This window comes from Trachemys scripta, chromosome 1 (assembly GCF_013100865.1).
Source record: "Trachemys scripta elegans isolate TJP31775 chromosome 1, CAS_Tse_1.0, whole genome shotgun sequence".
NCBI classification, from domain to species: domain Eukaryota; kingdom Metazoa; phylum Chordata; order Testudines; family Emydidae; genus Trachemys; species Trachemys scripta.
In genome coordinates this window covers 262,538,000-262,552,072 of record NC_048298.1, presented here as the reverse complement: position 1 = coordinate 262,552,072, position 14,073 = coordinate 262,538,000, and positions in this window count along the sequence as shown.

The following is a 14,073-nucleotide window of genomic DNA, read 5'->3' as shown; positions in this document are numbered from 1 at the left end:
ACACAACTAAAAAAATCACATAATTAAAAGAAATCAATACAATCTGTATATCAAATGCAAAAACAATTCAATCATATAAGCAATTAATTATCTCATGGCTTATCAGATCAAATTTAACTAGATGAATAATTCAGAACTAAATTTACATATAAATTATACTAATACAAAAGCATAATAGCAATCAATATCACTAATTACATCAATGTCAATCACTTACCATATAAATACATATTATTTTAAAACACAAAGCAAGAGTAGACACCTTTACCAGAATTGGGTAGTTTTTAAATGAAATATTAAACAAGTTTGTACCCTTTTCTGCAGTGCGGAGGATGTGAATCTTAAACACCACTGATACCCAATATTATATGGCTTATTCTGAAAATACCAATAAAATGCATCCATTTTCATAATACAGTATAAATGCTTAAGTAATCATCTGCAAACATGTAAGATTGTATGGCATTTTTTCAAATGATTATAATAATTTAAATGTAAAGATCCGTGTTGATCTGTCTTCAAAAACAATACTGTATCTTGTGGCTTTATGATTGTTTTTTCTTATGCAAAGATTACAACCAAATATCCCAATAAATATTCTTAACAAAAATGTATGTTTAACTCGAAGGGCTTGTCTACATTACCTGCTGGATCGATGGGTAGTGATCCATCCAATTTATCACGTCTGGAGTGGCGAGTGGGAGCCGCGATTGGCCGACCCTGCGGATGTGGCTTGTAAACAAACTGGCCCGGCCCACCAGGGGATTTCCCAGAACAAACAGTGGCCCTAGTTTGAGAACCACTGTCCTAGAGCATATCTTTTAGGGGGAAAAAAATCAAATCTTAATTTAAAAATTCAGTGATGGAGAATAATTAGTAAATTGTTCCAATGATTATTTACACTCATGTTAAAAGTTTGCCTTATTTCCAATCTGAATTTCAACTACTAGCTATTGGCTCATATTATGCCTCTTTTTCTGTTAGATTGAAGAGCTTATTTTTAAATATTTGTTCTCCATATAGGTCCTTATGGATTGTAATCAAGTTGTGTCTTAACCTTCTCTTTGTTAAATTAATTGGGCTCCTTCAGTCTGTCTGTCACTAGAAGACATGATTTTCTAATGCTTTAATCATTCTAATGACTTCTCTGAAACCTCTCCAATTTATCAACATCCTTCTTGAATTGTGGGCACCAGAACTGGACTCAGTCTTCCAGCAGCAGATGCACCCATGCCAAATACACAGGTAAGATAACTTCTCTATTACTCAAGATACCCCTGTTTATTCATCACAGGATCACATTTGCTCCCTTTGGCCAGTGCCTCACTGGGAGCTCGTATTCAGCAGATTATCCACCATGATTTTGTTAGTAAATATTAACCCTTTTCATCCTCTTTCTTTTTGTATGTTAAATTTAATTTACATATTAAATATTCTTCCAGAATCCTTCTGATATTAGTAAATAGTATGTTTGAATTCTTAGGCCTAAAGTGTTGGCTTCTAATGTGTGAGTGAGCTGTATTTAGGAATTTTATATGTTTGAGTGAATGTTATGCTCTAATTATCCTTAACATCTTCAGGCCTGTGGGAATCCAGGTGTCCAGGGAAAAGGCTCCCTGAAACTACTAAAAGTGTCTAGATAAGTATGTTACAAGCAAAATTGGGTGATAGATAAGGTATGCTTGTTAAGACAGACCAACACCAACTAAATGTAATGGATTGGTTGATCAATAACAAATAATTGTTAATGGGTTCTGTAGTGGATGAAACAATGACCCATTGAAAGATATTTTTAGCTCATTAAGAACTATTTGTTTTCAGTCATTAGTAATAGTGATTGGATTAGAAATGTCTTTTTTTACTCATCTATCAGGGAAGCTGAGGACCATAAAAGAAATCCGATCAGTAATTAGGAAAACAGAACACATGATAAACTTAACCATGAAAAAGTATTTTTCCTTCCAGAAAGGGGTTTCTTTGTCTCTCACCCTATAAAAACACTGAAGTTTTAGAAATTAGGTTGGGAAGTGCAAACTGCTGGCCTCTCACCAGTTTTGGATGACCAGAGATACAGAGGCCAGCTCTTTACCTTAAACCAGCGGTCGGCAACAACTGGCACGCGGCTCACCAGGGTAAGCATCCTGGCAGGCCGAGCCAGTTTGTTTACCTGCCACGTCGGCAGGTTTGGCCGATCGTGGCTCCCACTGGCTGCGGTTTGCCATCCCAGACCAATGGGGGTTGTGGGAAGCGCCGCAGGCTGAGGGATGTTCTGGCCGCCGCTTCCCGCCACCCCCATTGGCCTCGAGCGGCAAACCGCGGCCAGTGGGAGTCACGATCAGCTGAACCTGCGGATTTGGCAGGTAAACAAACTGGCCCGGCCCGCCAGGGTGCTTACCCTGGCGAGCCGCATGCCAGAGAATGCAGACCCCCTGCCTTACACCAACGGTGGTAATATATCTATTAATCTGTTTAGTGTTATACTGATCTCTAATTAACAAGCTCTGGCAAATAACAATGTCGATTACATTTCATAATGATTTGAGATTATTTAATCAATTTCAACACATAACGACCTCAAAATCTTTGTCAGAGTCACTGCTTCCCAGGATAGAGTCCCCCATCCTGTTAATATGGCCTAGATTCTTTGTTCCCATATGTATATGTTTACTTTTAACTGTGCTAAAGTGCATGTTATTTGCTTGCAACCATAAAAAGTATTTTAAAGTGGCCTTATAGGCTTCCATATTCATTGAATGCATTTCATATGGATATAAGTAAGAAACAATCTGCAGGTAAATAGATGTTTCCTAATAGCCCCAGAAACTCACAGCTATAATGATGCAGCACTACTATCTTCAGATTATGTCTTTAATGGGACTTATGTAGCCCCATTAGTCTTAAATAGATTTGCAAGTGTAATGAAGGACATAATCTGAAACAATGCACAAGTGTAGGAGAGGGCATGATTTGTCTTGAAGAAATTTGATTACTGATGCATTAGATGGAAAAGACTCAGTTTTTGTGTAAAGTCTAAAGCTCAGTTTCTGGGATGGTGAAACATCACCTGATTTTCAAACTGAGCATGCTCCATATGTAAATCAGTGAGACACAAAGAATCATAGAATCATAGAATATTAGGGTTGGAAGAGACCTCAGTAGGTCATCTAGTCGAATCCCCTGCTCAAAGCAGGACCAACACCAACTAAATCATCCCAGTCAAGGCTTTGTCAAGCCGAGCCTTAAAAATCTCTAAGGATGGAGATTCCACCGTCTCCCTATGTAACCCATTCCAGTGCTTCACCACCCTCCTAGTGAAATAGTGCTTCCTAATATCCAACCTAGACTTCCCCCGCTGCAATTTGAGACCATTACTCCTTGTTCTGTCATCTGACACCACTGAGAACAGCCTAGCTCCATCCTCTCTGGAACCCCTCTTCAGGTAGTTGAAGGCTGCTATCAAATCCCTCACTCTTCTCTTCTGCAGACTAAATAACCCCAGATCCCTCAGCCTCTCCTTGTAAATCTTGTGCCCCAGCCCCCTAATCATTTTCGTTGCCCTACGCTGGACTCTCTCCAATTTGTTCCCCCCTTCTGTAGTGGGGGGAACAAAACTGGACACAATATCAAAGTGTGGCCTCACCAGTGTTGAATAGAGGGGAATAATCACTTCCCTCAATCTGCTGGCAGTGCTCCTACTAATATAGCCCAATTTGCTGTTGGCCTTCTTGGCAACGAAGGCACACTGCTGACTCATATCCAGCTTCTCATCCACTGTAATCTCTGGGTCCTTTTCTGCAGAACTGCTGCTTAGCTAGTCAGTCCCCAGCTTGTAGCAGTGCATGGGATTCTTTCTTCCTAAATGCACTAAGAATATGGAACCCCACAATGCCATTTTTATAAAACCACATTTTAGGATACAACTGAATTGTAAACATATGAAAATGTGCATCATTCATGACTGCTATTATCTGAAAGTACAAATTCTAGTCATAGAACTACTATAAAGTCAAAGATTCTTGAGAATTGCTCATTTGTCTTGTGAACCTGTAAATGTTGAAGTCTCACATTAATTTATACCTATTTTTAATGATGCTTTTGGGTAACTTAATTTTGATCTGATATGACACCACAGATGAACCTTATTTCTCTAATGTGTATTTTTAAATAAATCCAACTTTTTGTAGTACTTTTGGCATGATAACTATAAAGTTAACACAGTTTATCCTATTGGCATATTTCATATCACATAAATTCTTTTTCAGGCGCTAGAGTGAGTTTAAATCAAATAATTATAGGTTGAGTGTGATAATATTTCAGCCCAGTAGTTGAATGCAATAGATGTCATCGCTCTTTTTACCAGTCCTTGTCCAAAATATTTAACATAAATCAGAAAACAGGGAAGCCACAGAAATAGGCTCAACCATAATGTTTTGTACATGTGCTTTAAAAAAAAAAATTCGGAATCTCTAATTCAGAGGCTGTATTCTTCACTTTTTCCGCTGCAATATACCATGCTTGTCCAAATACAAATACATTTATAATGGAAGCATGATGTCCTTCAGCTTCCTTTAGATCAGGGGTTTCCAAACTTGGTTCATGGCTTGCTCAGGGTAAGCCTCTGGTTGGCCGCGAGACGCTTTGTTTACCTGAGCGTCTGCAGGTATGGCTTACAGCTCCCAGTGGCTGTGGTTCGCTGTTCCTGGCCAATGGAAGCTACAAGAAGTGGCGTGGGCCGGGCCACCGCTTCCCGCAGCTCCCATTGGCTGTGAACGGCACAACACAGCCACTGGGAGCTGTAAGCCATAGCTGCAGACGCTCAGGTAAACAAAGAGTCTCACGGCCCGCCAGGGGCTTATCCCGAACAAGCCGCAAACCAAGTTTGAAACCCCTGCTTTAGATCTTGCATTATCTTCTCCATATGGCCTCCAAGTTGCAGAATGGCCTTCATGAAGAAAAGTGTAAATGAAAGACGATAGTTATGGGCAATGTCTGAGGCACCAGATATGACTTTTGATAGTTTACTTTAATCCATATTTCAAGCTATCTTTCAATTTGATTTACACTTACATATGATCTCCTCCTACATTCTCTGTCTCAGTGGCTATATATTCTGCATGGAATTCTACCTTTCAGACAATAAAAATGTAAAGATACTTATTAGTATGGAAATGAGGTTGTCGTTGATGTATCAAAGACCAGTGATTAAATCCTATCTGGTTGAAGTCAATAGATGTTTTGCTTTTGACTTAAATGGGGTCAGGATTTCACTTCCGATATGGAATTTCTTTTCTTTAATCATAAGAGATATTCATAAAATATTTAGAATACCATATTTTGACATACAGATCAGAAAAGAAATCATCAGTTCAGAACTTTCCAAAGGGCAGGAAGATTCCCACCCAGTATTTCACTACAATGCAGGGGTCCTGCATGACGCTCTGTGCACCACCATAAATGCTTAAACCATTTAAGCCATTGTTGTGGACTTTGGAAGTAAGGGATACTTCAGATGCATAGAGTGAAAGTTACAGATGCAGGCATTATATACTGACACATGGAGAGCAGGGAGTTACTTCGCAAGTGGAGAACCAGTGTTGACAGGGCCAATTCAATCAGGGTGGATATAGTCCACTCCCAATAATAGATGAGGAGGTGCCTAGATGACAGCAAAACAATAATATTAGATATCTAGAATGTGCTTTTTTGAAAATTAAGAAATCTAGTGAGCTAAGACCAATAGAAAGAATTACTAAAATTCACAAATATGATAAAAAGGATGGATGGACACATGCACAAACTCAGTCTGTTGCTCCCTCCCCTTACCATAACAACAACAAGGAGTCTGGTGGCACCTTAAAGACTAACAGATTTATTTGGGCATAAGCTTTCATGGGAAAAACCTCACTTCNTGGGTTGTAGCCCACGAAAGCTTATGCTCTAATAAATTTGTTAGTCTCTAAGGTGCCACAAGTGAGACAAAGTTAGTTCAAAATGGAGAAGTAGATAGCAGAAGACTGACTTTTGAAGGAAAGTGAAAATGCATGGTGCACTGCAACAGGCCTATCATTCCAGGTGTAGAGAGGAATATGAAATGAGGCAGCAGGGCAAGAGCTAGAGGAGAAGACAGAGGGTAAAAAGACATGAAGAATATTTTAGGCCACAGGAGAGAGGAGATGAAAGACAAAATGCTGGCAGTGGGGGAGTTATGAACAGCATTACAATGAAGATGTGGAGTCTGAAATGTAAGTGGAAAATAGGAGACAATGGAAAGACTTGAGGCTGGAGACGGATGGCCTGGTCAAGGAGATGAGAAAAGAAAATTATTACAATTGTGAAGGTTGTTCAGTTGGTTTTAGGAAGGCCAGAGATATTCCAGGTGAGACCAAACTACGGTGTTTGCAGTGTGGATGGAGAGGGAAAAGATGGATTTTTAGATAATTCAAAAATATTTCCACAGATTTTTAGCTTAGAAGACAAGGAGAAAGTTATCAAGTATTTAAAGCTGCACACAGAATTTATTAAATTTGAAGACCCAGGGTTTATGAAAACAGACATTTAATAAACATACCTTACCTGGAGTCCTTACTATGTTAGATCATTTAATCATGCAAATAGTTTCAATGCAATTATTTGCAGAGTAAGTACTGCTCACCATAAATAAAGGTGCCAAATTGAAATAAAAAACCTGAAATTCCTTTTTCATCATTTACTGCTTGAGCCAAATTCACTAGTGTCATGAATGAAAACTGCTATCAACTTTCTTGCACTCCTATGCAGGGGACGGCTAGAATCTGGCATTAAGGGACAGATTCTGATACCCTTATTCAAGTTCCGCCATCTTTACTCACAGTTGGTACTATATTTATATCTGAAGCGAGAGTACAAGAAGCAGGCTCAAAATCAACAGATAAGGCTAGATTTGTCATGAGGGCCCTGCCCATACTAAGGGACAGCAATATACACTTTTACCACCCCAAGAACATTTTAGGGACAGGATAATGGCCTTTGAAGCCACAATTCTCTCTTTGGTGGAGGTAATGTATTGCAAACCTATTGCAACTGTAAATTACTTGACTTCAATCCCCTTTCTTCACCTGCTGGACCGGTTCAACTGGGTTGGCCACTGAGCAGGGGGCTTAACAAAGGCTCTGTCCATTCCTGATCCTTTTCAATCCACTCACCGTGCCCTGCTTTGGGTAGAAAATAAATAGGCATATGGCCCCACTTACTGTGCACCAGACCCAAGATCTGAGCAGCCTGCGTGAGGAAGTGGAGTTATTACTCTCCCTTATTGCCTTGAAGGTCATGTAGGCTGAGTCACAATCTAACATGGAATGTAAAAATAGACCTGGCTGGGAAATTTATTAAATATTTGTTTCATTGGTAACTGCTGATTCATTGAAGAAATATTAATTTCAACAATGCTCTTGTTAAGAGGTTTCTCAAGGATGAGAAACAAATACAAACAAATCTGCTCAAAACAGATACTTGCTGCTCTACATGCGCACCCCCTGAATAGTCTCATTAGGTAACTCACCTGGGATGAGGGACAAGGTTCCAGCCACTGTGGAGCCTGATTCAGACCAGGGTCTTGAACCAGAGTATCCTATGTGAGCCTTCTACCCTCCAGGCTATTGGGGGCAGGGAGCTTTCTTACTCTCTGCTGTTAGATCATTTCACTTTGAATAAACAATTATATATATTCAGTTGGAGTGGGACTTGAACATGTCTGCAACATCCAGGTTAGTGCCTTAATCACTGCACTATAGTTAGTCTCTCTCTGGTCTAATGAATATTTAATTATTTATACACAGTGGTACAGCTCCAACAGAGAAGTTTGAAAGAGTCCCATCCAATTAGGGCACTAATCAAGTGACTGGGATGGAGTTTGATGGTACACTGTTTTTTTGTTTTCTCTTTTTGTTTTTGTGCTAAACAAACAAACAAACACTTTCATAAGATCTCAGTTTTGTCTCAGTGTGGAATGGGATTTTATTTTTAAAGGATGGAAAACCCATCTTCCACCCAGCTCTAGTAAAAAGTAGAGACAGGACAAATTCAATACTAGAAAGGAGCACCCATGTATGCCATCAATGAATTTTGCCTAATGTCACTTCATTTGTTCTAAAATTCTAGAATTCTTGAATAAAACTAGCTCAAAACCATTACAACTATATCCTACTATTTTATATGGATATTTGGGTTAGAACATACTATGTAAGTGAATGTGCTAAAAATAAAGTTTTAATTGTAATGTTGTTGCTGCTATGGATTTCGCTAACAGAAAGCCTCAGTTAAGTTGTCCTTCTGGAAATGGCTCTGATCTGAGTAATTGATATTGTTGCATTGGTGGAAGAAAGGTCATGTTCCAGGAGACGTAGTGACACATCCAGTTTGGACAGGAGATTGGGAGGAGATGGGCTGATGGTTGAAGTGTATTTTTAACCTGAAATTATGATGTAAAACCTTTTATTCATTTGATTTGTTCTTTGTGTATCCAGTAATAGCTTACTGTAGTGACAAATATTTTTCTACTGTTTTTTTTTCTCTCTGCAAAGCTGACACATAGAAAGGTGTGTGAACTAGATGCTGTTCTTTCCTGTGCATTGGAAGACTTGTGCCTAAATCATGAAAGACTGTGCTGCAGAGGAGCCAGTATTCCACCTGGGGCTCTGCACAGTGCCAGTGCACCTCTGGCTATAAAAGTCAGACTCTACCCAGTGTGTGTGTTTTTAAAAATGAAAACATCCTTCTTCTGTCCTACATAAAAAAAAAATCAGTTGTCAGTTATTTTCCTACCTGGAAAATTCTATTTTCAGAAGCATTAAATATTTGAACTTGAAGGTGTAATCAACTATGATTTCTTGAAAAAGACAATATACTGACTGCCCCTGTATTTCTTAAGAAGTCAGGTTCCTAATCATGATGTGTTGTCTCAGGCAAAACTTTTAATGTGTTCAATCAACCAGATTCCTTGTGCAGTAGCAGCTCTCACCCCCCATAATGTGTACTTTTCCTCCCACAGCCAGCCAGCTCAGCTGGCCAGTGAGAAGGAAAATGTGGAGCTATGGCTTTGTCCTTATTTCAAGTGGATGCAGCACCAGAAGGGAGCAATACTTTCACTCTTGAATAGCACCAGGCCCACTGGAAGATCATAATCTTATTTATAAGATTAAAATATAGGTTTCTTATGCCTGCTCTCCCCATGTATGTATGGAACTTGGAATGAAGAGTAGAGGTTGCAAGAAGGAAGAGCTGTGAAGAGGCACCACAAAATTAGCCTGTTTGCATATAACTAGCATACTAGCCACAGTTACAGTAACTCTGTGAATCATTATCTTTATAAAGAACCACTTTAGATTTATAAACATGGAGTAATCTCACTTTTACTCAGCACATGGTATATGAAACTTGGTGGTATCAGTCAGTCTAGTGAGACCCACAGCAATAAAGAGTGTGATCAACAGGGAGACAAAGCACCACATAGGAATTGAGCAAACAGGTAGCATGGAGGGACTTAGAGGGATTTACAGACAGAAAAAGCATGAAACATGGAAGTAGGGGAAGCAAGAATTGGTTGGTTGTATACAGCCCATTACCATGGGGCATAAAGATGAGAAAATAAAGGTAAAGCTTTTTCACTGAAGTAAGGGCACTGTTGCCAGGAATAATGTCCAAAACACCGGAACAGATGATAACGGAGTTAAGTACTGTGCCCTGAGATGCAATGAGACTGTAGAGAGGGTTTCTTCTTTAAATCCAAAGAAACAGCAGAGGGAATAGATACTTGCATTGCAGAGTGAGATCTCTGTCATCTACAGGTATGGTTGGTTCCTAATTAGTTACAGGATTGTTTGTGAGACATGGGATCCGGTTTACAGGAGAGATTAAGAGTAAAAGATCTAATCCAGGGGTCAGCAACCTTCGGCATGTGGCCCATCAGGGTAATTCGCTGGCGGGCCACAAGACATTTTTTTTACATTGACCGTCCTCAGGCATGGCCCCCTGTAGCTCTCAGTGCTGCGACTCGAGGTTCGGATGTTGGAGGTGGCCATGATCCTGCGTTATTAGGTCCAAGATGAGTGGTAGAGTAACCAAGTTGCCATGAACATTTCCAGGAGCTATGTGTAGCAGTGCTGAAGTGGCCAGGCCAGAGCTATAATATCACTAGGGCTCGGTCCCTGAGGATCTTGAGGAGCACCTTGTGAATGAGAAGAACCGGTGGAAATGCATATAGGAGATGGCCTCCCTATGGAAGGAGGAACACATCCACTATGGATTCTGGGCTGTGACTCAGGAAGGAGAAGAAGAGCTGACACTTCCTGTTGCATTTCATGGTGAACAGGTCTATCTGGGGAATGCCCCAGTGTTGGAAGATTGAGCTCACTATGTCTGGCTGGAGGGACCACTCGTGGCCGTGAAAAGACCTGCTGAGACAACCTGCCAGCTCATTCTGTATCCCAGGGAGATATGATACCTGCAGGTGTATCGAGTGCTCTAAACTGAAGTCCCACAGCATGAGGGCTTCCTGGCACTGGGAAAGAAGTGTGCATCCCCTGTTTGTTGATATAAAACATTGACGTGATGTTCTCCATGAGGACTGATATACATCTCCCTGATAAATGGACTCTGAAAGTTTGGCACACCCGGCGCACCATTCTCAGTTCTCTGACATTGATATGCAGAGCAAGGTTTGCCTGAGACCAGAGGCCTTGTGTCCTGAGGTCTCCCAAATGTGCCCCCCATCCCAAATCTGACGTGTCTGTCACTAATGAGGGGGATGGCTGGGGGGTGGTGAAGGGGACCCCTGCACATACTATTTGTGGGTTGAGCCACCACGGGAGGGAGTCTAATATCAGACAAGGCAGGGTTATGATACTGTCCAAAGCATCTCAAACTGATGGATATACTGACACTAGCCATGACTGAAGTGTGTGAAAGCTGAGTCTGGCATGCTGCAATATGTAGGTATAAGCTGCCATGTGCCCTAGAAGCTTCAGGAAATTCCTTGCTGTAGTGGTGAGGAACTGCCTGAGGCCCTGTATGATGTTGCCCAGTGACCGAAACCTGGCTTCTAGGAAGTATGCTCTGTCTTGAGTCGAGTCTAGCTCTGCCGCTATAAACTCTATTCTCTGTATAGGGGACAGCATCGAGTTCATCTCATTTAGAAGGAGACCCAGTTCATCGAACATCCTTCTTATGAAGCTGACCTGTGCCTCCACTTGAGACCTGCAACTGCCTTTGATAAGCAAGTCATTGAGGTACGGGAACACCTTGATGTAGGTAGGGTCATGTCCCTAGGATGGAATATGTTTTAGTAATCTCTGGCCCCAGTAAGACAGCAACTTCTTGCACAAAATAGTTATCTTAATAAAGATCTATATTAGTTTTAGAAGCATGGACTCCTTTCATATTATTACCCATTATGTGCTACTTGAAATATCCCTGTCCCACTTAGCATCTGCAAAGGGCTAAGCACAATCTGGCTTTGAATAGTTATACTACTATCTAATACCTATTTAAATGTTAAACAGCATGCAAGTGCAGTTGCATGCCCAATTAGATAAGCAATTGCCACTGTCAGATGTGCAACACGATCATAACCTTTTTGAAAATGTAGTGGCAAGAATCAGACCGAATCGAAAAATAATTCATATTTCCTTGCTCTATTTTATCACACAGTTCTTTTCCTTCTAAGTTCATCCCTAGTTTATGTCCTTACAAAGCAATATTTTGAAAAAGTATTAACAACATGACATGAGTCTGTAGCTATTTTTATAAAAGACTTCTAACTGCATCTAAGTTACAGACCATTTTCCTTTAGAACTCTCTCGATAAATGCACTTCAACCAAGTGGAAAACATATTCCTTTTCCTGCTGTGATTGCACATTTTGTAATGTTCACTGTAGGCACGTGTATTTGCCATTTCTTTCTGACAGCTTGATTAACCTTGAAAAGTTACAAAATGAAAAAACTTTGTCATTGAACCCTAACTTTCAAAACTATATTTGAAAAGTAGTAATATAAATATACTATAGATAGTAGATACCAACTTCTATGGGACTTTTTAACAAGAGCTTTATTTTTCTTGTAGTATAACCTCAATATTTGCACTCTAACAAAGTGAAGAATGCCAGTATTACAAAGTATCAGAGTTAAAAGTATGTAATCACTTCTGTGCACTGCAACTACGTCAACTAGTAGAAAAACTTCCATACTATGGTACCATCAAGATGAAAATACAGCCCCTAAAGCAGGGTTCGGCAACCTCTGGCACGCAGCTCACCAGGGAAGATGTGGCCATCCCTCGCTTGCACAGCTTCCCTCAGCCCCCATTGGCCTGGGATGGCGAACCGTGGCCAGTGGGAGCCGCGATCGGCCGAATCTACCGACGCAGCAGGTAAAAAAACTGGCCTGGCCTGTCAGGGTGCTTACCCTGGTGAGCTGCTTGCCAGAGGTTGCCAACCCCTGCCCTAAAGGTTTCCACCGTTAGGTGTACCACACCTAGTTGAGACACTATAATGTGATGCTTAAACAGGAACTAAAAGTTACATGTTTTAAACCACTCAACCATGGCAAACTTTTTTTTTAAAGCATCCAATTCCTTATGTTTCTATATCTGTAGTGATTATTATTTTATTGTTGTGGTAATGCCCAAAGGCCCCAGTCGGCATCAGTGACCCAATTTATTGGGCACTGAAAACACTCAGTGAGGCATAGTCCCTGCCCCAAAGATTTTTGGAATCTAAGTATGCAAGACAGAAAAAGGCAGAGATGAAAGGAACACAACACATAGGCAAAGTGATAAGAATGATGGCTGGCAAACATTATATTAGTTCTATGGTGTGTTGTTTGGGTTATAGGCTGGTTTATTTATTTATTTAAAAAAAACACATGGGGCTTAAGTGTGAGTTGAAAGGAGAAGAGGATGAATACATATATAAATCTGAGCAAGGGGATATGAAAAGGACAAGAAGGATCCCAGTGTTCAGGTTTGGAGAGGGGAAGATAGGGAAGTTGAATTTACCTGATTTCAGAAAGCAATACAAGTGTAGTATGGCAGTTTTCATGTGGTTCATACACCAATTTTTGACCAAGATTGTGGAAACTTGTGAAAATGTATTGGACATTTCTAAAACTTATTAGAACTTCCAAACCTGAGATGTGTTTATTCCATGATAGATGCAAAATAGAGCTCTGAAGTGTTATGTTGTAAATTGCTAGAATCTGCCTTTTTGGAAACTGGTTAAAGAGCACTACTTCTCTTGTAACTGAACAGCGGAAAGGGTTGGTGTTTCTTTTTCTTTGGAGAAGTTTACATATTGAATTAAGAGGATTCCATTAATGTCTCAAATAACTGTAATGGAATTTGGACTGGGCCCGATGTGGGGGCAGAGACTGACTCTTTTCCAGCAGCGTATTCTCTTTGAACTCCTAAGGAGACATATGACTTTTTGCTGCTTTAATAGTTTATGTAACAAGTGAAATATATTTAACTAACTAGACTGAGAGTTCTTTATCTTGTGGAAATCAGAAAGCATAAGGCCTAAAATCAAAGCCAAAGACTCCTTTTCTCCTGAATTATCTTACTCAAAGAGGAAATGGTGAGGTTCCTGTTAGACACTATAGACAGAATTAGTCAAGCTCCACACTACCTAACCTCATGTGGGGGTGAGGGGTGGGGGAGATTAATCAAGCAAACATAATCCTATAGACAATGTGATCAATAGTAGAATAGGAAGGGGAAAGAGGTAACAAATTAGGTGAAGAGATCCTCAGTAAGGGAAAGGTTATATCAAGAAAATATATTGACCTAAATATATGTTTAAAATTGGTCACTTGAAAGGAAATAGATTAAAAAGAAAACCATCTGAGAGGCAGAACATCTGTGTTAGGAACTCTGACAGGATTCATTGGATGACCAAGGCTCTAGCATAATGAAAAAGTAAATATAGTTATCTTTTTATACTAAAATATATTTCAGACTATTGATAGGAGGAAACAAGAGCAGTGGAAATAAGGCTATTTTAAATCTTGATTTTGGCAACATTGAAGATTAAGGGTGCAATTGT